Source organism: Neopsephotus bourkii, unplaced genomic scaffold (genome assembly GCF_033783945.1).
Source record: "Neopsephotus bourkii isolate Nb327-2 ecotype Australia unplaced genomic scaffold, CSIRO-AGI_Nbou_v1 NB_1768, whole genome shotgun sequence".
In the NCBI taxonomy this organism is placed as follows: Eukaryota; Metazoa; Chordata; class Aves; order Psittaciformes; family Psittacidae; genus Neopsephotus; species Neopsephotus bourkii.
Window position 1 is genome coordinate 5,764,869 of NW_026902242.1, and position 11,400 is coordinate 5,776,268.

Genomic DNA, 11,400 nt, shown 5'->3' on the forward strand with positions numbered 1-11,400 from the left:
TGCTGCGGAGGGGAGTGGTGAAGCACCTTGGAGGGCATGTGGTGTCCAGCAAGGGTCAACCCACCATGCTCCTCCAGATGTCATCCTGGAGAATGCTCTCATATATTTGTCTGTGGGACAGGTGGTAATAAACGTCTACTTCTCTGCTTTAATTCTGCTGGTCACGCAGGCAGACAGGCATTCATTTCACAGTGGATTCCTTTCTGTCAGCATTTCAGAATATTAGACCTTTCACAGACTTCCTAGAACCAAGTCGAATTTCATGAACACCAGCAGTTGGTTCATACAAAGGTCAGTTCCTTAAGCTTCATCATACTCCCTTATACTGATTCACATTAGGCCCTATAGAGAAGATCCAAGCATTCTTCTGCTTTGTGACAAAATCGTGTGTATGTTATCCAGTGGGAAAATGTAACAAATCTGACTTGATGAGTCTGTGAAACCACGTTATGTGGAAAATTGGGCTGATGCTGCGTTTACAGCTAAAATCCACCAAAGCACAAGAAAATAAATGACATTCCAACTAGACATGCATTCCTCCTCATTATCATGAGTAAGGGTGGGGGAACTTCAGTTCGTACTTAATACATCACGGCTCTGAAGTGCTAGACTCTTCCTGCATTAATACTAAATTACCATTCAGAAGAAAGTAAGACCTTTAATGGTTAAAGAAAACAGTTAATATTTACATAGAAAAGTTATGTTCCTGATAATAAGTCAGTATTAATGCACAATGAAAATTGCTTTTATTTGATACTGGGCTCTTATATTGCTAATGTCACTAAAAATGTTGTTTTTAAACCACCTGAAGTAGCCTTTGCAATAACAGTATAAATAAATTTACAGTGTGCTCACAGGCTTAACTAGGACCCAGACATGAGATTTTAAATAATACAGATGTTGCCTGAGTGGAGGCATAAAGCACAGTTGCACTGAAGCCAACTTAAAGGATCCAAGTCTTTAACAGAGAGTTAGTTAACTTGTGTCATATTATATTGCAATCTCCCATGTAGATATCTCTTATATGTTAATTACCAGAGCATCAGCCAATGTAATCACTCATCACTGGTGGCCCAGTGCCAAACCATTTTGCTATGGTTCTTGAGTTTCTGCTCACCAAGCCACTGAGAAGAATCCTTGCTAACCACTTCACTATGCACAGTGAATACCTCAGTCTTCCAGATACCCTGGCTGTTATGTATCTCCTACAAAACATCTGTGCAACTCCTACAGAACGCTTCTGGGTGCTGATGGAATATTAAAAGAGACTTGCTGGAATAAACCAGAAATATAATCAACAAGAATAAAAAGGGTCACAAAAATCCAGATAAATGCTTTAACGTAAGGAATGGGCAAAATAAGAGAGTAGGAGTGAGAGTGTGCAGAAAAGAACTAAATGGGGTGGCAGCAGAAGAGCATAAAACGAACACTGAGAGAGGTTAGTGAAAGAACTGGATTTCAGCCTGCACTCCCTGCAGCTGAGTTTGGCTGCTGCTGAAGCCAAAAGAGGGGATTAAACAATGGCTTTTGATATGAGGGGACAGTCAAACCCCTGCCTGAGCCCATGAAACTTTTACAAGGACCAGAAAGTGTTGAGATTCCCTTTAAACATGAACTAAGTCTCGTTTTCTGTGGCATACTGGGGAGGTGGTGGGGGAAGAAGATGCCTCCTACCATTAGAAAGGTCCAGGGGTCTCACTGTGTAAACAGTTCACTTCAGTAGGAGACGGCTCAGAGGTGAACAATCAAAGTATGCATTGTAACTGCCCCACTTCAGAACCATGTCAATGAAGAATACTAGATCAGCTCCTATCATGCATGCCTGTATTACAGTGAAACAGTACAGTTTATGGTTGTAAGCTACTTTAAAGGAATGGGTAATGTTTATTTGTTAATACTGAACCTAAAAACAATCTCTTTTATGAATTAAAAACTCTCATAAAAGTGTTCTTTTTCTTATTCAATACGGCGCATTAGCAATCATTAAAAAAAGTACAGACTTAAAGCAGTATTACTGATCAAATATAATACATTGCATTAGAAATAAATTCCATATTAAAATAGGGACTTTTGCTACAGAATTACATTTTAAACTTTCTTTTTTTTCCTGAAATAAATTACTGAAACTTTTGCACTATGAAAGCTCTCAGGCAAAATTAATGGTTTTGTTTTGCAAATTAATTTAGATATTAAAAAATTATATTTTCAACCAAGATCTCAGTTACTCAGATTAAATATTAACCAAAAGCTGTCTTCTGCTTAAATAGAATTTAGCCTTTGAAGTGTTTTTATTAATCTCTTCTGATGTAGGTGCTTGAAATTCTATGAAAGTGCTGCTGCTACCAGTTCTGTGCATCACTTACTGTAATTTATTTTCAGAACATAATTCTATTTATAAATGAAAATCCTATTAAAAGAAGACAAGAAAAATTAGTCCTAGACTTTGCATTGGTAGAGTAGAAACAAAATGAGCGGCCTAACCTGAAGTGACATTTACAAATTACCTGTTAATTTAAACTGGGTTGAAGGATGACAGAGTTTAGTCAGACTGACAGGAAGTACCGAAGGAATGACAGTTGGGCCTGTAGTGGCCATAAAGCTCCCATAGCAAGCACATTTATCTGCTTTCTCTGGGAAAAGCTACCCTTGTAGTAAATAATGTATTTATAAAAATATTTACTCCGTGGCAGCCCAGTGAGTGCACATTTCATGGCACTGAGCACCAGCCCAGCCTGCCCCCCCCCAAAATCACTGCTTTCTAACTCTGATTTCCACTAGGGAGAAGAGCTGCTTTAAGACGGCCACCTGCCTTTAGTCACATGGTTGATCCATCACCACCCCCCTAAAGCTAAAGCACATGATTTTCTTAATGAAAATGAGACAAGAAGTGACAGGGCTTGTATCCTTTAGTTGCTTGAGGATAACATTCGTGCCCTGAGACCAGTTCCTTTGTTCACCAGACATTCTTAGAATGGACACAACTGCGTATCAAGGCCATTCAGTGCCAAATATTTATAAAGATAATAATAGCTGCTCTCATTCCACTTGCTTAGAAATAGAACTGAGAAGACTCAAAACTAAGTGCTAAGAGTCTTGTTATTTATTCACTTTTGAAAACTAAAATGGTTTAAGGAAGAGGCTCAAGTGTCTTTAACATCAAACGTTTTCCAAGTGCCCAAACTTTTATGAAATGCTTTTATAAAATATTTAAGCTATAAATTGAATATCTGGGAGTCTTAAAATAATCTAATAATGATTATTTAGGAATCTTTTCCTCTTATGAGTAACACAGCATACCATATAGCTACTGTAGCTCTTTTCAGCAGGGGAGCACCACACATGGAGAGAAACACAGACTGTGTAGCAAACTCAGCCCACATACAAGATTCAATCTGCATGCTTAATAAAAATTGCTTTACTATTTAACAGCAAGCAGCATTTTATATAACTTTATAAGTTTATGTTTATATAGAAACACATAAATTACTGAACATTTTAAATTTAAAATGTTATACCTTGGTTTAGGGATCTCAAAAAGCATCAGCTTACTTCATTCACCAGGCACCCATTGCCTAGGCAGCCATGATCTCCCCCTCTCCCCTTAGCCACAGCCTTGTGCAGTCCAAACTGCATGTTGCAACATAGGAACTAGTATGGCTCATGCACCCTCTGCTTACTCTTGGGGTACATAACCTGTGCTGATATAATGCAGCTGAGGAGCATTATAAATTCCTCTGCCCCCATCTAAGTGTATTTCTAGACAGAAATGAAATGGTTCTTGGAGATTGTGTTTATGTTCTAAAACAAAGGCATTAATTCCCATCACCTATTTGAACAAAATTCACAGGTCCTTGCTTTAGCGTCATTTCCAGAAACCTTGCTTTTCAAATTGACGCTCCAAACACAAAGATGCCAACCATAACCAAGTTTGCAACACCAAAAAAAGTTAGGGTTTCTATAGGTTGCAGTGGAAGACTTGCCAGTGGGTACCATCATTTTGTAGTGGACCTTTTAAATGTAACTCATTTCTGACTTTTAGCACAGGACCTCTGATTTTGCTCTTTTTTAAATAATGATTTGACAGTGATTGAATTTTATACCTAACCTACAAGAGATTTTCCTTATTTAATAGCAGAGTATAAATTCTGGAAGCAGAAAAAGATCTTATTATTATGGAAGAATAGTAAAAGAAGATCTACATTACCATTATTTTTGAAATTAGACATTGTACCTTAGTCAAAAGATCCAAATATAGACAGTGCTTTGGTCTGTAGCATGTCATTGATGAGAAATGGTCCTCAAGCTCTACTTAAAAAGTCTGAGAGGACACAATATTTTGATTTCCCTCAGAAAAAGGGAAGCTCCTGCAATAGAGAAAAGTTTAGAAGCTCTACTAATAGTGGGAGGAGACTAACAGAAAAGGGTAAAATGAAAAGATGAAAATGGAGTTGCTACAGTTGATCTGTTATCCACAGACTTTATCCCTCGCTAAAGCTGGTAAAGCTTACTCTAATCACAGAAAAAAGAAATGGCCAGTGGGAGTATTCAACTACAGAGTGAGAAAGAGCTCTTCGGATATGTCCAATGAGGAGAAACATAACCCCATCTCCAGCTTGACTCTATGATATAGAGTGCTTTCATATGGCTCTGTACATCTTCTATATATCTTTGGGGAAATTGTATTCTATTTAGATTTGGAGACAGGACTAATATACAACATTTTATTAATTCTCTCCTACACATCTTTGCCCAGAAAACCGTGCATACTTCTCTGGCCAATCACAATTATTTATCCAAGCTTATTAAATGTTCCTGTACTATAAGACTGATATCCTTGCCCTTATACAGTATATCAAGGACATATGATAATGATAACGATCAATGTTATTTTAACACCGCACAAAGGCCAGGATGTCAAGGCCATTTCTTCATTAGAAAAGAGGACTATTGATTATTAACTAGCGACTGGCTAGAAATAAATAAATTAATAGGCAGATTACCCAACTCCCAATTACCTGCAAAGACTTAGTCAGGTATTTGGGATGCAAATTAAGAACATGTGGTGGTGGAACTGGACTTTTTCATCACTCAGTGCCATTATTCCGATTGGATGTATTATAGGAAACGGAATTCTGGGCTATACTTCTGCCAACCAGAAAGAAAGAGGTTACTTTTTAGGTTTATAATATCATGTCTACGCAGGTAGACATTCAAACCATCACACAAAAAGTTCTGTAGTCTCTCAGAACTAGTCCAATGAACTGCTGTAAACAGAGCTAATATTCATTGTGCCTTGGGAGTCATTATGTGTTAGCCAGTGACTGAACAGCATAAAATGCTCTATTGGAAGAGTTTGGCCTCTTCCAAGTATCTGAATGCTAATCTGACACCCCTGAAACTCCAACTACGGAGTTCACACTGTGTGTGCTTACTTCACACCATCTCTGCCCAGTTCTATTATCAGTAGATCTAATTGCCTGCTACATATTCAGAAAAGGTAAAATTCACTGCTGTCTGCTGAGGACATTCTTTTCACTGCCGAAATTCAGACCTTTCCTTTTCTTCTTCCTTCTTTTTTTTCATTACTTGCTTTTTATTGAACTTTAGAAGAGTTAATTCTGATGCCCTGGCAGTAAAAAATAAAATAAGAACTACAAGACACTCTGCAGCTCAGATTGCTGCTTCAGGAGGTCATGTCACTAGATATGAAGTAATTTATGTGGGACTCTAACCAGCAATCTGAATTCCCTGATTCCTGTTACCCCAGGGAAAACGGATGCTAGCAATGAGTCACGGGTCTGAATGATGGCGGGAGACCTTCTGTTTCTAACTTGGCTTGCTAAATAGTCAATTATCTTTAGAAAACACTCCCAAATGGTTTTTGATTTTATTCCACAACCACTTTAAACCTAATGCACACAGTTAAGTGTATTTTCATCCAAGTCATTCATTTTCAGATAGAATTTACATTAGGAGAATCCTTTACATACACTGTTTTCTGTGCCTCTGACTACTGAGCATCAGAGTACTGATCATACAATGCAGAAGAGGACTATGGTTTGGCTGTCATCCTAAAATACTTCTTCTAGCTTTACCACAGCTATAGGACTTGAATGAGGATTTAATTCAGAGAAACCCTTTGGCCTATGCTTCAGGTACAGTCTTACAGCTTACAAAAATGCAGGAAAGTTTAATACCTTAGAATTCAGCATCTCTAATGTCATCAGACCTCTTGAGGCAAATCTTAGTGTTTTCAGGCTGCCAGGTAGACATCACGTAAGAACAGGGAGTCCTTACTTCCTTATTGGCATCACACTTTGAGGGTACAAGTGATTTAGGTTCTTAAATCCATTCTCTAAGTGCCACTGGAACACTTAAAAACCACTATTCTCTTGCAATACCTTCACAACCTCACACAGAACACAGCAAGCTGGAGGTTCCATGTTGCTGCCACTCAGCTTAGTAAATTTAGCCATAGCTGTCATACTCAGGACACACTGTCAATTTCCCTGTCTGATTTGGAGCAATGACTGAACTTGGGTCTCCCAGGCAATATAAGATCCTCAGAGGCAGGTCTTTCTCAGTATTGCTCACTGAGGCTGTTCTGCTTTGTTTAAACTGCTTAAATATCCTTTGGGAGAAAGAAAGAGGGAGAATGCCTTTAAGCTGGTGGCCAGAAACCCAATTATTCATTATTGCACACGAAGTTTCCCCTATATCATTCTGACCATGCCCACACAGCAACCATTTACTGAGGCCACAAAGCATAAAAGCAACGCAGTATGGGCAGCAGAAAAATCTACCTCTCCCTAGAAAACAGAGGATGAAATCAGTAGCACAGTGAGGCCAGATCTGGCATCATGAGGGAAACACAGAAGGAGCAGCAACAACAGCAAGGCATACTCTGCAAGAGCAAAGCTGTCAGCTGCTTAACTAGACCAGCCATCCCAACCAAAGGTAGTGGCACCCCAGAGATGCACTGATGCTTAAGGTAGTTAGACAGAAAGGATGGGGAACTCTTTCATTCACAACCCATAAACCCCACAAGTCAGGTTTGAAACTTCACTTGTAAACCTTCTGACTTAATCAATTACAGATGAACTGCATGAGAAATACAGGGAAAGGAAGGGAAGGGAAACAGGGTATCAACATTAATATGCCCATCATTTGCCTCTTTCTGCAGAGGCAGCTCAAAAAGAAGTGCAAAAAAGACCAAAGAATGCACATGTGGGCCTATGGGGTAGTTTTTAAACATGCTATTCATATAAACTAAGGCTGTGATTGCCAAAACTAATGTTTATTTCTTCAAAGATTCTTTTAAGGAATTATGTGTTCTTTGTCCTGTGCTTAGTCACTGTTTGTATGAATGTAACTATTGCCCAGTATTTTAACTAGTTTACTTAGAAGAGGCTCAGATTGATGGGCTTGTTAATTTCCAGAGGAATCTTTCGGGTTTTGAACCAGATCCTTGTTGCTGCTGCTAACACATGCCAGAAACGCTACAAACGTTTCATTCCCACTGGACTATGTGAAACATTTGGGGAATGTTTCCAGCTTTGGCAATAGCTGTTTTGACATTAGCCTCTATTACCAAGGCCACTCCCATTTGGTTTATTTTCCAGCCTACAGGGACAGGGGTGTGGAAGTGGCAGCTTCTTGCAGAACCTGGGCCATACTCCGTGTAACCATGTTCTGTGTAACCTCTCTGATTCTTTCTTTCCAGACTCTAAGCGATTCACACTTATGCTCAGAAAGCCCTTTTACCAAACCCTTAGACAGATGACCAACACAAGACTGAGTTACTCATACCTAGGATCTTTGGAGCATTCTTTTAAAAGCAAATTTAGATCTAACCCTACTGGGTTTAAACTCCACTGTGCCAGAGTGAACCAAGTGATCTGTGACAAGGAAATGCTTATTTGCCCATTGCTTTCCTTTTCCTTATGCTCATTAATCACATTTGGATGCTGCTATAACAGAAAGCAGACAATACCAAAAGCAAAGAGGAGTATTAGCAGAAGTTCCCAATCTGCTTTCCCATGGGAAAGGGATAAAATAAACATCTATTGCTGATATTATTTGTACTCCTTTTTTGACCAGTAAAACTTTAAGATGCAAATCCTGGCACGTCCCCTGAATATCAGTACGTCTGAACTGGGTGAATTGGTTAATGTAAGAGGGGCTTGGGTACTTATTAAAAACCCTAGGGCCCTCAGTGCATAGACTCTGGCCAAGATATGCAGTCTAAGGAGCTCTTCTGGTTTTGCTTTGATTAAGATAGTATCTAGGCAAATAAATATTCTCACCACTATGGGCCTTAGGGGATGAATAACTGGTCTTATAGCCATAGTAAAGGCTCTTAGGACTGTGCCCTGGCCAACCACCATAACTACAGACAGATTCAGTGCCCCTTTCCAGGACAGGATTTCCTAGAGCTTGGAAGAAAATGCCGATGAAGTAGTTGTTTATATTTCCTATAGTTTTGGAAAGAGTTGTGAAAGACTTTGATCTTTAAATGACAACTGATAGCATCCCAAACTCACCCAGGGACCACAACTACAGAACCTCAGGAGAGTTTCTTTGGTGAGTGTACCCTTCCCATTTCAAGGCTTCTGTTCTCTGATAGGGTCAGTTAATTTGCTTATCTTGAATGCTGAGTGGCACACAGATACACTGGGTACACTTGATAGAAATAAATACATAAAATTTTAGCTCCCTTAATTTCACCAGACAGATTTAATAAATGCACATAACTAATGGGTATATAATGACTTCCCTAAACTCCTACTTGTAGATCATGCATTCTATTTCCCAGTACATCTTTTTTTCCCCATGAAAAATTAAATTGGAAAGTCAACAAGAGAGAAATCATACCGGGGACATTTTCAATCCATTCATTTACGTTTTCACTCTTTGCAGCGTGTGGATAGTGTATTTTTATGTCATGTTTGGTTGCTATTCAAAACATCTCTTTTTTTTATTGAATAGCAAAATTATTAGATGAGTAGAATCCTGTATGCATAATAAGAGCACAATTTAAAGCTGTCCCTAGGCTAATTTATGAAACACTAAATCAACTGGAAAAGTTTTCCCTTCTTCTTAAAGAGGCACAAGGCTGCTTTTTCATCTGGTTTTGTCTGTTTTCATGGTCTGTGCATTGATCATAGCCTGGTACAGTTAGCCAAATGCATATGGGAAAAGAAATATCTGAGGGATGAAGCTAATGGTATGTGCACTCTTCGCTGGTTTGTTTCACTTCCCTTCCTAAATGAATTCCCTGTTAACTTCTGCACAAGTCATTAGTGAATAAGGTTCACAGGCACTGACCAATATGTAAGAATACAGAGGAAATGTATTATCATCACAGATGTTTGTGACTGCACAAAGACAAGGCCTGTAAGTCAACCTAGCAAAATGTGATATGAAGTACCTTTCTTCACGTCCCAGTAAGGCTGTGTAAGCACATGAAGTTTCCAATAAACCATGGGAAAAAAATGTATGTTCCAGTAGGCATTCCTGCTTCCTAACATCAGTATTTAAAATGATGATACTTAGTGCACACACACAGACCCCAAAACACAGTACAAAAGCAAGCACGTATCATTCCCATTTATATCAATAGGGAATGGAACCACACAGATGACACATATTCCCTTGATCATCCAGCAATGGAGATGACAACAAAATCCAAGGCTCTCCCTAGAAGAGCACATTTCAGGACCTCATTGCCTACTCTCACTTTGCATTTGTGATGGTGCTTTAGCCTCTGCATTTCTCATTTACTTATAGAAACATGTTCTGAAGTGGTATTTTATCCACAGGTAATGGCTACTGATGGCAGCTGCTGGGCTTTCCCCTTAAAGTTCTGTGAGGGGGAATGGTTTGCAGTATTCTATAGATAGCCCTGTAAAGACCTTTTGTTCTTGTTTCATGCACAAGAAGGTACACAGAGAAATCACTGTGTTTGTAGGCCCTACTTGACAGGTTTGAATTGACTCATCTCAGACATCTAAGAAGCTCTTCATGGGAAAGAGGTGGAAAAGACAGCAGAAATTTCAACTCTTTGGGGGCTATTCTGACAGTGCAGTCACTGACTGGAAAGCAGGAGGACATTTACTGCTATGTTTTAGTTGCTTCCATGTTTGATTTAAAAGGGGATCTGTTGCATTATTATGTGCTCTCATTCTGGGACTTTAAATCAGACACATTTTGGAAATTCACATGCTTTGTTACACTAGTAACAGTTACATCCTAAACTAGTAAAATGGCCCTAATTTTATCCAGCGGAATTGCCCTGTGGATTCACAGAGTTAACCTTGGATTTTATGGTCATGTTTAATGCCTCTCCTTAGCTGAAGAGAACCTAAGGATTTGCATGTATGTACTTTTGTCCTTCAGAAGCACAAATTACATTTCTTGTTCATGTAACTGGCATGAGTGCTGCATCCCCCTACATGACACAGTTTAAAGGGTATAATTAGCAAACCACAGTCCTTACTTGTCTGCCACTATCTGAGGCTGAAAGGGAGAATATTCCGTTCTTGTATTAGTGTTGACAATAACCAGAATAGCTTGAACTTCCTCAGATACCCTGTCCCAAAGAGCTGCCTTTGTAATAGAGGATTTTTCACATCTGTTATGTATAGGGAAAAATGCAAAATGCCTCTCAGAAATATCATTTGGACTTTTAACACTCTTTACAGCATTTTGTGTCCATGAAACTGAGATAAACACACAATATTTCCATTTAGCATAGATAATATAACCCACTATTATTTTTATCTGAAAGACAGCTGTATTCATTTTGTTGGCTAGTTCACCATGCTACTTTCTTCTTTACATGATACTCTCCTCTTCACAGCTATGTCATACCCATACCAAAAGCTGTTGAACCAGCTGTTTAGCACTCACTCAGAGCAATGCTTCAATTGCTCTGAAAAAACTCTTCCAAGATGCCTTGCCCTAAACTCTTCATAAGCAGAACAGCCTTAGAAAACCATGATATAAAAGTGCTTAACAGTGCAATATGCACTCAAGTATTTCACTAGTATAGATCTGTATGTATACACTCAATTTTCAAGGTAGGTGTTGAAACCCTCAGGCAGCATATCTGGGTTGGGTGAAGGTCTTCCAGGTCACTGGAAGGCTTTAGTAAAAAGTTATGCCTGGATTCATCACAGAAGGCAAATAGGACAGCCAGAACTTATCATAGGATTTAATGACTTTAGCATGCCATTCAAGTGACACTGAGGAGATGTGACATCTATTGCACAGGCTGGTGTTGCAACAGGCAGTGAGAGAAATATTCCCTTCATTCAGCAGACATTGAGTTTATTTTACCAGTTGGAAATAACTGGGGTCTGTGAAGGTAAAAGAGGACTGGCACACATGCAAAGGCCA